This window comes from Bactrocera oleae, chromosome 6, assembly GCF_042242935.1.
Source record: "Bactrocera oleae isolate idBacOlea1 chromosome 6, idBacOlea1, whole genome shotgun sequence".
In the NCBI taxonomy this organism is placed as follows: Eukaryota; Metazoa; Arthropoda; class Insecta; order Diptera; family Tephritidae; genus Bactrocera; species Bactrocera oleae.
The window spans coordinates 64842265-64856654 of NC_091540.1; the positions used below are offsets into that span (position 1 = coordinate 64842265).

At 33.7% G+C, this 14390-nt stretch overlaps 1 protein-coding gene across 7 annotated transcripts in view; it reads left to right on the forward strand.

The window, feature by feature from the left end:
* Spn (protein phosphatase 1 regulatory subunit spinophilin) overlaps nt 1-14390 on the forward strand; it is a 160213-nt gene that overhangs the window by 19938 nt on the left and 125885 nt on the right. Inside the window, exon 2 of one of the 7 annotated variants that reach the window (XM_036364651.2) lies at nt 7728-7777. The exons of the other annotated variants lie outside the window; for them this stretch is intronic. The gene's annotated coding sequence lies outside the window, so the exon portion shown is untranslated. The remainder of the gene's footprint in view (nt 1-7727; nt 7778-14390) is intronic. 7 annotated transcript variants of the gene reach the window in all.

Genomic DNA, 14390 nt, shown 5'->3' on the forward strand with positions numbered 1-14390 from the left:
AGGCCCATAAAGTGAAGGCAACGAATATTATTTGAAATAGTTCTCTTCCTGATTTATTAATGCACCAATTTACAATAAACACATTTTGGCTTTAGAAGCGAAAGATACCTGGAGAATTTATTGGAAAAATTCTACTCTAATAATGTTAAAGGAAGCTATTAAATATAATCGGATTGATTTTTTAATTACATCAAATTAGCCATCCACTTGAAAAAACTTGGAGATACATATATTAGGTCTTGTAAAAAGAAATCCATAACTTTCTCTCTATACATTGCGATTCGGTTAAGTAAGGCGTTAGAAAGTTAAGATTTCGCACTAAAAATATTCACAGATTTGAGCAGGCCTCTAAGATGGACACCGGCAAACAGAAAATACGGCGTAGGTTTTCTTGGATAAAGTCGAAAACGCAAGTCATACGGCTGAAAATGTGAATGGTGTTTATTAGGGTGGAGCGCTAAAAAAATTTTTTTTTGCTTAGCCTGAAGGTAAAATTTCTAGATCATACAAAAGAAAACTTTTGGAAATTTTTTTTTGTTGTTTTTTAACATCTAGAGGCGTCCCACTCTCTTCTAAAGTAAATCTCGATTTAAAGTTTGTTTTGGGCAAAAAAACATTTATTTTTTTTGGTTTAAATTCTTCACATTTAAATAAAAATGACCGGATTTGACGGTTTTTGACTCAAAATTTATTTTAACACTTAGGTAAATCATGTTGTCGTTTAAGACTTTTTTTTAAAACTTCAATACAGTCCAAAAAATTTTTTTAAGTTGATAACTTTTAATTGGCCAGAAAGAGGACTCTCCACAGCTTCTAGAACACTTATCAAAAATATTTTACGAAATAAAAATTTTAATCGAAACTTTACTTTTAAAGTGAGGGCCGTCTCTAGATGTTAACTTTACTTTTAAAGTGAGGGCCGTCTCTAGATGTTAAAAAATGTTTTTTTTCCCAAAATTTTTTTTTTTCCAAAAAATGTATGTTTCTATACTGTAATAATAACGAGCAATGACCGAGTAATTTTTATTTCAAAAATGCAACACCCTCTAGAAAATTTATCGAAAATATCGATAAAATAATGGAAATTGTGTAGTCCGATCGTCATGTAAGCACGGTTTCGATTGCCCAGGATGCTAAGCATGGCCCAAAAGGCTGTTTGGTAGGATTTAAATAAGTGTGGATATAAAAAGAAAGTCGATATATGGATGCCACACGAATTAACGCACATGGACCAAATTTAAATTTGCGATTTAAATCAAATCTATACATTTCTGAAGCGGACGTTTATTAGTAATAAAAAGTCGGTCACTTACGACAACCGCAATCGAAAACGGTCGTGGTTTAATCGCGGAGAGCCGGCGTAAACGATAGCCAAGCCAGGATTGACGGTCAAGAAAATTTTGCTATGTGATTGGTAGGGAATCATCCACTATGAGCTGCTCCGCTATGGCCAAAGTCCGTGAGCACAACGCAAGGCCGCACACTTCGATAAGGATTCGCCAGAAGCTTCGGGAGCTTGGGTGGTAGATTTGTATGCATCTACCTTATAGTCCGTACCTGGCATGTAGTGATTACTACTTGGTTCTGTCTGTGACGAACGATTTTGCTGGTAAAACATTCGCCTTAAGAGAAGCTTGCGAATATCGATTGCCTCAGTTTTTGCCAAGTGTTATTAAGGTTTCTATTTGAGTGGCATATAAAGTTACCTTTAAAATGGCAACAAGTTGTCAAACAAAACAGTGCTTATTTGACCTAAATCGAATAATTTTAACTTTGTTAAATAAAACCTGCAATTGATGATTGATTTAAGTCTCAACTAAAATGAATCCATTGTGTTGATTGACTTTTAAAATCTACTGACATAATTAATACCTACCCAACTTCAAGTTGAAAGGCAGTATTAAAATTTAACTCAATTTTTTTTGCATTCATTAGATCTTCATGAGAAATCTTGACAGTTCCTAGACGAATGACGTGCATTACTAAGTTACAAGTTGAGTAGAGTGTTGAAGATAGAGTTTCAATTTACATGCCAATGTATTCAGAAAGGGTTTCCAAATAATATGTTGCTGGTATTTTGGAGTTTTCAGGAACTGTTCCGATTCGATCGTAACTGTAATATCTCTCCATTTATTTAGTTTAACTTATTTTAGTGGCTCTTCCCCCGAAATTATCTACATTATTATTTTCACTTGTTTGACAACAAAAAAAATATGTTCATCACAAAGCAATCTTTTTGCTGATTAACTTATTCTGTCATTGTGTTGTCTATCTCATTTATTCCTGCTTTTTCTTGTTCCAAATTATTCATCATTAGCATTTGTTACATAAACTGCCATTATTCGGTCAATTATGTCAGTATGTTGACGTTGGGGTACTTAGGTATTACGTAATTTTTTATTCGCATTATTCGTCCTATATTTATGTACATATATAACTTTCTTGAAATGCTTATTGGCAGATTATAATGTAGTCTCAACTCACAGCAAGACGCTCAAAATTTAATAGAATTATGGATTTGGTCACATAACTTCTTGACATTGTTCTTGTGCGTGCTGTGTGCATTATTGGCCTTGTTTTTGTTGTCTTCTGACGACCTCAACCCCGAGATTCCGAGAATAATAGAATTAATACCGAGCCTGTAATTGTCTTGAATGCTGAATTCGAGCGCAGTTACATTTATACATACAAATATGTATATATTTAGCTAATATTTATAATTCATATACTCACCACATAAGCGCAGACAGCATTCCATTGATGCAACGACATAAATTTTGCTTATGGAATCAACCGTCTTTTTTGTACCACTTACACACTGGATAAACTCTCTATGAGCAAAACAAGCAAAAATTGAGGTTATGCGTTGACTTCTTTGTCATTTTCTGGCACTTAAAGAACATAACCATACGTCGATACATAATATGAATGGAATAAAATGGTGAAGCTTGGTTCTCTCTGGTTGTTTATAAAGCCGAAGAAGCGTAAACATATGCAGACACCTGTATGTACATACATACATATATATCTATATATGTAATCTATATATGTATGTACCTCTGCATATAACCATTTTATGACGCGTATTGCTACAACTAATCGTCACCGAGTTTGATTTCTTTGTTATTGTTGTTATATGTGCATTAAGCACACATCTTCTGATTGCAAACGGCAATCAAGTAAAATACTCTCGTTGCCATTTCTGTTGATACATCATATAACTACATATAAATATACAAAAAATATGTGTATATATATATATGTACATGTGTCACATATATATACATGCATACTGTTGTATAGGAAAGTTGCTACATAGTTGCATTTGGTATCGCATACTTAGCAAGTCATGCCACACATCCGCAATTAGGGATGCACGTTTTCCTATTAAATCGATACAAATGTATACTCGGCATATCCCCATACTTGAGTAGGTATGTGTGTAAATTGCGTGCTGAGAATTGCAGCACAAGTCGTCTGAGAGGAATTTCTGCAATCTCTGCTTGGCGTCAGTTGGATTTATGCTTAAGTTGTGGCAGCGTTTTTATTTGCTTTAATTGTTTCCTGGTAGCCTTGGTTATAGCGATATATTTGTATATAGCCGCTAGTGGATCTGCGAGCAGGACGTATGTATTAAGCGACTTCGATTTCTCACTTATTTGTTTGCTGTGCTCTCTTTGTTAAGGAAGTGGAAATATAAGAGAGTACGAATATACCTTCCTAAAGTGATATAACTTTTTATAACTCCATTTCACTTTTATTATGCCAGTTTTTGTCATTTATGCCAATTGTTTGTTCGATTCGCCATTCTCTCAGTTTTGGCGAAATAAAGAAAGCTTATATTTATATATAAGGATATCTGAGTAAGGTTTTGCATTCAGGTTCTTACTAAAATTCGCATAGTCCCAAATTGTTTTACAATCTTCGAAACACCGCATATTTTTGCTTTTCCTTGTGATTTTCTTCAAACTTCATACAATATACATATCTACTCTAAAATTGGCAAACAATGCCCTCTTTCTTTTCCAAGCAGTTTCTGGGCGTTAGATAGCGTTGCATGCGGTCTGTTAAGAGATATATTGAGATTATACGATCTCTTGCTAAGATTATAAACACACGTTCGTGATCTTTCTAACATTATCTTTCTGGCCGTTTGAGTTGAGAAGATTTCATTTTAGCTTAGACGCCGTAGCTACTTTAAAAATGTATTGTATCCATTGCTCTCATTACATACATATATATATATAATATTTTCCCAATGGGCTTAGGAGAATCTCAGGGTCTCTTATTACTCCCATAAAAAATTAGTTACGCAATATGAGTACTTATCAAAAAGGGTGATGAAAGGAAAAGTATGAAATTTTAGCTTTTATTTAGGCCATGCTTGGGACTTCTTACCCTTTCTTTAAGCTGTACAATTATGGAAATACATTGTTTAATCAAATTTGACCCGGACTAACTAAAAAGCTACATATTCATGTATTTTAATGTAAATCTTAAATATTCGCCTCCCAAAAAGGCTCTTGAGCTAATACAAGTATGCCAACGCTAAATCCAAATTTCCATACTCTTGTTATAAGCCTCTGCTGGGATGGCCAAGCGTCAGCGAATTTATATTTCGGCCAATTTTTGGAGCACCATATTCGAAAACCTACGTTTCGTCACCAGTAATTATTTGTTTGACAGAGGTGACGACGACTTCTCGACCTTCACTGAATGCTTTATGCCACTTAAATACTCTTCGTTCGTGATAAAGTAGACTTCTCAAAACATTTTAACGACTTCAAGCAAACTCGTTGTTTGGTTTTTTTCTATTATAAAACACTAATTGACCTTTAAGAAAACAAAATTTACACAAAATTTGATAGATGGCTGATTCAGGGATTACACTAGGACTACTATAAGCAGCCCTTCGTGAAGCCCCAAAAAATATAACTTCTGTATCTGATCTTAAATCGCCAAAGCGCTTTGTGGCAAATGCTTACGCGTTTAATTTCTATACCCACAGTTCGGTGGGATATCTGAAAGATTGTGCTCTCAAATAAGACTTAATCTCTCAAATGCCAGACAATCAAGATTCCATACAGCTTCTTCAGCTAGTATCAGATAAGATTCTCAACCTTACCGATGTCGCTAGGGCCTGTGAGAACTCCCAAATCTAGGGAGAGGCTAGCATTAATGAGGGCAAAGAGCTCACTGGATCTCTTACGACTGAGCTTGGGCTAAAAGAATCTTGTGAGAACGCATGAACTGATTATAGTCCAGTGCGGGCCAAACTCCCGCGAAGCCCAGCTATCGAATAGTAGAACATTTGAGGATAGTAGAGCACCGACCTGTTCCCAGTGTCTTTCCTTGCCAGCTCGTCAGCTTTACAGTTACATATCCAACAGTTTAAATGGACCAGTCCGATCCAAATTTGATCAGATTATATAGCTGCTAGAAATGCACCTGTGTAAGGTATTATAGCTTCGGTTCTTGTTTTGAGTTCTTTTCACCACGATTCCCAAATATTTATAGTTTTCTAGTACCAATCAGATAATTGCATAGTTTCGTATATGCTTTCTTTTTTCTTTACTGCCATCAAACCAAGCTCCTGAAATTCGGCCGCCTGTCTTTCCTGACATGGCCTAAAAGTTAGCTAGTATGACTGAATCTAGTTTAAATAAAAAAATATTATTGTCTTTAACTTTATAACGGTTGCGCAAATTATAAGCTAAGAGATGGTGATTGCACTCATTAAAATATAGCGGATAGTGGTCTCAACTTATTTCAATTCAAATGCAATGGAAATATTCTAAATACTATTATAACGTTGTTACAGTACACACACACGCATGTGTATACATCAATGTACATTCATATAGTATATTATATTAACAGTAATAACATGCAATGATATCATGACCAACAGTCATGACTCTTTTTCATTAGGCAAGCCAATAAAATATTGCATGCTTGCATATTTTTCTCACAAAATCATAGGCAATAAAAATATAAATCAGCGTTGGCTCCAATGGCAGCTAGATAGTAAGAGAAAGAAGTAGACGAAAAGAAGCAGAGAAATGCAACTGGCAAACTGTCAATGGAAAAGTCGCACATTCCGGCAGAGATAGAACGGGGGTGAGACGAGTGAGCGCTGCGTCGGTTGAAGGTGTGGTAGAAAATAAATTGCCTTACCGCTGCGCGTTTTCGGGCGGTAGTTGACAGGAGCTGCTTTTTGGAAGCCATATTAATGTCAAGTTCATTGGCATAATCTATCATCATCACTTCCATGGCATGTCTTTAAAAGTTACCGGTCGAATGGCCACTGCGATGGTATGTTTTATGCGTTCGGCTTTCAATGAATCTCATCACCGGCAATGTGGCTACGCGTTCCTCCGGCCTTTTACTTTATTTGTTTACTTTTTTTTTCGGTGCGCTTGACTGCACTCTGTGTGCGCGCCGTTAATGTGTACTTTTTGTTGTTATTGCTGGTGCTGTTGTTATTTGTGGCAGCACTGACTAAGTCAATATTTCCATGCTTGTGGCAGCCACTTTGTATGGTCTGCAATGGTCTGCAATAGTCAATATTTAGTATACGCGTGTATATCTACAGATAACCACATACCTACATACTATATATAGATGTATATATTACTCTTAGCATATTTTTATGCAGTCAAAGTGTAGCATATCTTGTTGCATGTATACATTAGGGTTGCTCGAATTCATATTGAATTTAAAGTTAGTAGTCTATGAGTACTTAGGGTCACTTGTCGGAGAGAAGCCTTCCAACATATCCCTAAAATAGTGCGGTGTGAGATTTATTTATTTTGTTGAAAAACCGTTGGCAATACCCACATGCTTCTCAGTGTTTGCGCTGAAATGTAGGCAATATTCTTTAATAATGCCAATCATAAATAAGGTGTTGGAAGAGTTATGATTGGTTATTCTTATTATAACTTACTGTAATCGGCACCCAAAAGTTTAAACTCGTTTTTTCGAAACGCTGTTTTTAGAGTTGGTGAGCAAAATTTCTCCAAAACGGCTGAATCGATCGACTTGCAGTTTTCATAGACCCTATCAGACAGGCAGTAATTTGGAATAATAATTCTGATAAAAATTTCGATTTTTAAGCCACTCTGAAGTATAAGGACTTTTTCTGGGAGACCGCCATTTTCTCAAAAATCAAAATTTAGACTAGTCCTTCCATCACTATTTGTAATTATTGTAATGAACATTTATTTTGGGATTTTGGATTTGAGATAAATTTAAGCAGAAAAATCTTCCTCACCGCCAGAAAAAATGTTCCTAAATGAATAAAGGATTATTGAAGTTCATTAAATTTGGTAAATGTACTATGTAATTTTTACTAATTTATTAAGTAAAATGCCTCTTCAAAAATAATTCAATAACAACGATTATTTTCTGATTTGCAAGTGAATTTTTATAAAAACAAGCATCTTAGGCCCTTTTCAATAAAAAATCCTGTCTCTGTAACTGAAAACTGTCACTTGTTTACGAAATTTTCTGGAATCAACATAAGTTTCAGCCATAGAAAATTAATAATCAGTCGGGAAAAATTGGTCTTTTTAAAAAATTGTAATCAATTTTACAGTTTTTTATTAAAATAATCAGGGATAATTTTTTCGTTGTATTATCGTGAAAATATCCAACTTGTGTTTGCAAATATATCATGTTTATTATCTTAAAAAGTTCTAATGAATTTTATTTTTTCTTTTTTACAGGTATGCTTTACAACCTATTTTAACTTCAATTTTGATTTATTTTATTAATGGTAAGTTTTAAAATAGTATAAAAAATAGCGGTAAATTATTCGATTTTTGAGGTCAAAATGCCGTCAAGGGCGATATTCCGTTCTTCAACTTTTCTAACATTTTTGGGGTACGCTTGCTGTTTTACTACAAAATACACCTCAGTGCCGGCAATTACCTCTTCATCATCGCTAAATGTATAATCAATGTGTATTCTCTTCTGGTTATCGGCTTTATTTTAAAGGCAATAATCCGAATTGTGTTAATTGTTGATATTTATGATAGGTTACCCTTAATCAGAGGATGTCTTAAATGCCCTTTATTATGTGCTCTTTTCTACTCTCTGAGATATTTAATCTCAACAATTCAAACATTTCATAAGCTTAAGCCGTCTGGTAATGTTTATCGCTCATTTCAAAAACATTGTTCTCTACATTACTGAAATGCAACTAGATTTATGTTTGGCCATACACTGTCATCTCAGAAATATTCTCCAATACTATTTAGAAAATATTGTATTTCATAGTGCAGTTTCTATATTACAGTCCTAAGCTACTGTATATGCAGTTACTAACTAACTGTATATGCGTGAACTAATCCCTCAGTTTTTAAGATATGGATTTGAAATTGTGCACACATCCTTTTCGCTTCAAGAAGCTACTCATTTATCAGAACCGTCAATATCGGACCACTATAGCATGTAGCTGCCATACAAACTCATCGATCAAAATCAAGATAAAGAACTTTTTATATACTGTTACGAGTATGTTATAATAAATGCAACTGTAAAGGGTATGATAACTTTGGTGTAAGCGAAGTTAACGGTTTTCCTTGTTTTTAGCTAAGAACGTCAATATCAAAATTTCAATAACAACAAACCACCTTAACACTCCTGTTTTGTATATGACAACATCATATTCGTCACGTTTGTACGTGTAGTTGTAGTAAAATCTGCGTTTTTCCAACGCCTTGTTGGACTGGACATGTTGCTTGCAACAAATTGCCTACAGACGAAATGATGATGACGCTGAGTGGTTATTATATTAACTACAGCGCTTACGGCGTTCACATGCAATTATATATGGATAAAAACAAGAAAAAAAAACAACATTTATGTCTGAAATTTTCGTATTTCTTCACAATGCGAAAAATAGCATAACAATTATGGCAAAACACTAATGCCAGCAATAAATAACTGCGTGAAGTATTTGCATGCAAAAGTATGCATCCAAATATATACTCAAGCATATGTGTGTGTGTATAAGTGTTCAACTCACATTGATGAGCCACAATTTTTTCGCGTAGACTCAATAATTTTTCGATGTCAATGCCAGTCGAAAAATGAAAGCAAAAAAAATCGACAAAAAGTGCGCTATTTCAACGCGCAACACTCACCCAACGCATCCGCCGTAGCCACAGCGCCAACACAACAACAAAAACAGTCACAATTCTGTGCTTTTCAATTAGTCAGTGCATGCCATTTCGGTCGGTCTGAGTGTCTGCATTTTGTTTAGCCAACTAATTCATAATCTCTTGAGTCATAAGTGGCCTAAGCGCAAGCACACACATGTACATATGCGTTGGTGTGTGTTTAGTATGTGTTTGGGGCAGGCAAATCGTGCATTACCTGCAGTCAGTCGTGCCGCCACTTACCACATTCCAACCGACGCCCGGTGCAACCTTTCAGCATGCGCCTGCTAGCCAATTCTATTGACTAGGTAGTGACGGTTCTTGAGGGTTCCGTTGCTTTCTTGATCTACGTCGTAATATTTGTGTGTATGTACGAATATGTAAGCTTGCAATTGCATTGAGTGCTCAAAAAACTCGAGTCTATACAAAATAGTGCGCAATTCATCTAGAAATGCACACACACATACATACATTCATACATACATTCACATATATATCTTCGAGTGCATGTACACTTGTTGAACTTGCACTCACCGGCAGCTCCTTTTGCCGTAAAAGGTGTCTGACACTCAAGTAGCTCCGCTTGTTTTGTAAACAAATCAACAAATGCTCTAAAGTGTGCATTTATTTTTATCATTCAATTTTAATTTTCTGCTTTTTTCTATTTTCTATTCATGTGTGTATTATGTACATAGAATATGGTGGCAAATAGTGGTCGGGGAAAAATTCATTATATAAAGTAAAGTTCGTTTTTCAAAAGTATAAATAATCTTTACTCAAAGCGAATATGCAGCTTGAGTATTTTGTTCTTTGCCGCCACTAAAAGGTGAGGTGCTTGAACTTTGTCGGAAATTTAATCAAATACACACCAATACCCAGTGAACCAATTGTACAGAATACTTGCTCACTTTGACGAAATGCTTTATGAATTTCAAAAAATATATATATTATTTCAGTTTACATATAAGTATATGGTATTTCGAATCTACATATAAATACTACTTGATAATATTGTTTGAAAATTTGTGATTGACTCGGCATATTGTTTCGGAGATACTCAAAACTTTAAACTTGCTTTTCTGAAAACACTTTGGTCGTTGAGAAAAATTTCTCCGTAACCTTCTTAGATATTTTTGTCAAGTAATCTTCGAAGGAATCAAATTTTTTATAATAATTTCGATTTTTTAAGCCACTCTTTTCACAAAAAAAAACGACTTTTATTTCGGAGGTCTTCCTGGAGATCGTCTACGGCATCAAGGGAATTTAAAATGTTTCAAAATGAAACGTCAATTATTAAAGTACATGCAATTCTGGAAATTCTCTTATTTATAAAATGAAATGCTTCTTCAAAAAAGAAAAAAATAATAATAATAATTAAAAAAATGCGTTTTTTCTGAATTGCAAGTGGATATGATCCCTTAAGTTAATCCAGGAGATTTCAATGCTTCAATTTCTTTATAAGTTCAACTCCAATATCTGCTATTTCATACACTGTTCCATTGATGTGTGTTTCAACATGATCTTGATTTCACCATCATTGGAATTTTCGGGATCCATTCAAGATGCTATGGAAGGGTATGGTTGGTAGTTCACAAAGTGGTCCCTCTAGATAGCTTCGGCATTCCTTGAAGTACTAAGTCGGCGTTAGCGTGACTAAAATATTGCTAAAGTCATCACTTCTGCCGTCATTTCCCAAAAAATTATATCGTTAGCCTAAAGAATCCTTGAGCTATAGTCAAAATATTGTTATTTTAATAACTTATTCATATGCAAAACACTTCTTGTTTAGACTAACTGATGCCACTTTGCCAAATTTTTTTTTGGTTGGTCCTGAGTTTTGTTAAATACCTCGGTGCTATTCAAGCATGTTAGGCGCCTAGAGCAAGCCTACACGATTACCATTAAGTCAAACAGTTCCTAATTCGAGAATCGCCATTTCGGAATTTATATGAAATCTGTCAAGGACGACTGTAACACCGTTTTCGATTTTTTGCTTCGAGTACTAATAGTTGCGCAAAATTCCTCTTAGATATATGGTAGTCGATTATAGTCTCTAGTTTATTTGTAAATATCATTGATAAAAACGCACCGATAAATATTTACGTAGCTTATCAAATCCAATCTATCCCATAAAGACGATTTTATCAATCATGGATCAATCGGATTAGCTCATGTTCACATGTTAGATATTCTTCGACGAGAAATATTTTTTTTTCAACAAACTTTACTTTCTTTTTATCATCTTAGGTCTTTTGACTATTTTTTTTTTTAAATTCATAAATATTTTCCAGCAGCTTTTGGTCTGCTGGGATTTTGAGAAAAGAAATATTAGTTTATTTATTGTAAACTGCTACACACCGAGCTCATTAATCGCTTTGACCGCCACTGCTATCTAATTTTTCATTTGCGTGTTTCATATCTATTCAGAACGTGTTTCGGGTTTATCTTAACTCTTTTATTAGCTTTTCAGCAGCTTTGCTTTTATTTGTAATTCATTGCGTGAACTAGTTTCATACGCTCGTCTATATTTGTCGACTTTGTGGGTGTTTGTGTTGAAGCCGAACAGAGGTACTTATTTAGTATTTTTAATTTTGTTGTTATTTATTTTAAAGTTATTCATCGGATATGTTGTGTTCCAATATTTCTTGCCAGCGTTTTTTATCTACGTTTTTTTAATAGTGTGTAGCTTTTCTGATCTCATCACCAATATCTGGTGTTATGGTAGAAGCTTACAACGCAAGACAATGATGAGAGATCTACTTGCAGCTTAGGTCAGTAGCATTTAAGTGCCTAAGCTTAGAACTATTTATGTGAAAGAGAAGCTAAAGGAAGTGTGTTTATATGTACATATATTTTGCCGATCATTTACTGTGCCATTTTGACGAGCTCCATGTATACTGTATGCTGCCTCTCCCCTACACTTATCTAAATCATCTTCACTGATGACGAGACGTAGGTTTATGAATATGATGACGAAACTGTCCTACAATATTAAATTTCGATAGTTGTTTTTTTTTCTTTCAGTTACAGTCAAATGTATACGATGTAAATCCAACCGGAAGTTTGCTTTTTATGTATTAGGTAGGCTAGCGTTAGTATTGCCCGATTTTATTTTAATTCAAAATACGTGAAAGTGTGTTTTGTTTTTGTCAGTCTGGGTCAAATTATAGAATTTATTAAGTAAAAGTAGCTTTAATTCCATTGCAAATACACACACAGTTTCAAGTAAATAGTTTTATCTTTCAATAATAAAATTGCTAGTCGTATACCAGTAACTATCAAACAAACTGTTGTTATAACTAAGGGTCTGAAATGTAATAAAATCTTACATGTGTCAAATTTTGTTTTTTCTAAGTTCATTCACTTTTATACTTGTAGAAATATATTTAAAAATATTTTTTATATATTTGGGTACATTTTAATGAGCTTAGTATTAGTATAGCCATGATATTTCTACGCTTTCGGTTTAATGAGTTTTTTCACCTTTTTTATTTTAACTTTTGAATTTTTTGCATGCGGTTAGTTTTAATGAACCCTGCCGTAGTAAATTTTAACATACGTTCATGTTTTGAATAATCATTAATTATTTGTATTTAATATTACTATATTCATATAGCTAAGCTAAGAAGCGTAGAGTGTTTTAATTTTGCAAAAACAGTGGGTGTCTTTATTTAGGGACAAGTTTTAAGCATTTCTGTTTTTCTTTTGATTTTCTTCTTACTACTTCGAACATAAAGAGCATTAATAGAGTTTTTGAAAAAAATATACGCTTTATATTTAATATATTCTTTGGTAAATCATTCTACGAACCACATAATGTACATAAGTAAATACGTATACCCGTTTTAATTAAACATAAATCACTGCGAAAATCCCCCATCATTCTGTTTCTACTTAATTTTCCCCCTTTTTACGCTTATTAAGCACATTATTTAATAGTTCACACCTATTAGAATTTATGTAGAAATTTAATTATCTCTAACGCCCTTGGCTGATAGTTAGTTGGCTGATAGCTGAAAAAATATTTACACAGCGGCACAGTGAAACCCAACCAACCCTAACCTTATCATTTCAAATATGAAATTATGTAGAAAGCAATAAATTGTTGGGTTACCAAGTTAAGTTTAAAGCATAATGAAAGGTATGAGTAAATTAAAAAACATATCAAACACATTCCAACACAAAAGCCAAACGATGGGCAGTGAAGAGCAGCTAATGGAATAAATAAATAAAGCAAAGCGCCGTTTGACTTGGTCAAGCCAGTCAACCAAGCGAGAATATCAGAAATAAAGAATGAATAACACAAACAAACATGCCATACATGTATGTTTACAAAATATACTGGTTGGATTAGTTATGCTTGGAGAGGTGTGGGAAAGTTCGTAGCCTGCAAGAAATTTATTATCGATTTATTTTGGTATTAAGATTAAAAAATAATAAATAAAATTAAAATTATAGAAAATATTACTAATGAAATTGAAAATGAAAAAAAAGTCTAGAATCAAAAAAGGAATTAAAAATGAAAGCAATAGTGCATAAAACACCATAAAACGCTTACGATTTGCCACTTCTCTGTTTACATGTTTGGGCTTTGCTCTCTCAACTCTCAACAAAATTTATATGTGAAGTGAAAGCAAAAACAAAATTATCTAGATGAATTCAACAGAAGAGAGTATGCGGAAACCTAATAAATAGCTACAAAGCCCAACGATTCGAAGACAACTATAATTTGCAAAATAAATTAGTGAACAAATATAAAAAGTGTGATAAAAACAAATATTCATAGTTAATTTGAGCAAAGTCAAAGCAAATAAATTTGAAAAGTAGAAAGGAAAATCTGTTAATTTTTGGTACTCCATTTGTTGAGCAAGAACTTTCGAACGAATGCATTTAGGAGCATTATGTGAGGTGATAACTAGAGATAATGTAGGGTGAGAAGAAAAAACATTGACTTCGGCTGCACTGAAGCTATCATATCCTTCAAAGGTGTATTTCTTTTAGCATTACAGCGTATGAAAAAAATTGATTTTGATCGATTAGTTTTTATAGCAGCTATATGATATAGTGGTCCGATCTGAACAATTTATTTGAAGATTGTGACTTAGTCTAGGATAATGATCCATGCCAAATTTCCTGAAGATATATTGTATAATAAAAAAAAATTTTCTATTTAAGGGCTTGATTTTGATCGATTAGTTTGTATGGCAGATATATCCTATAGTGGTC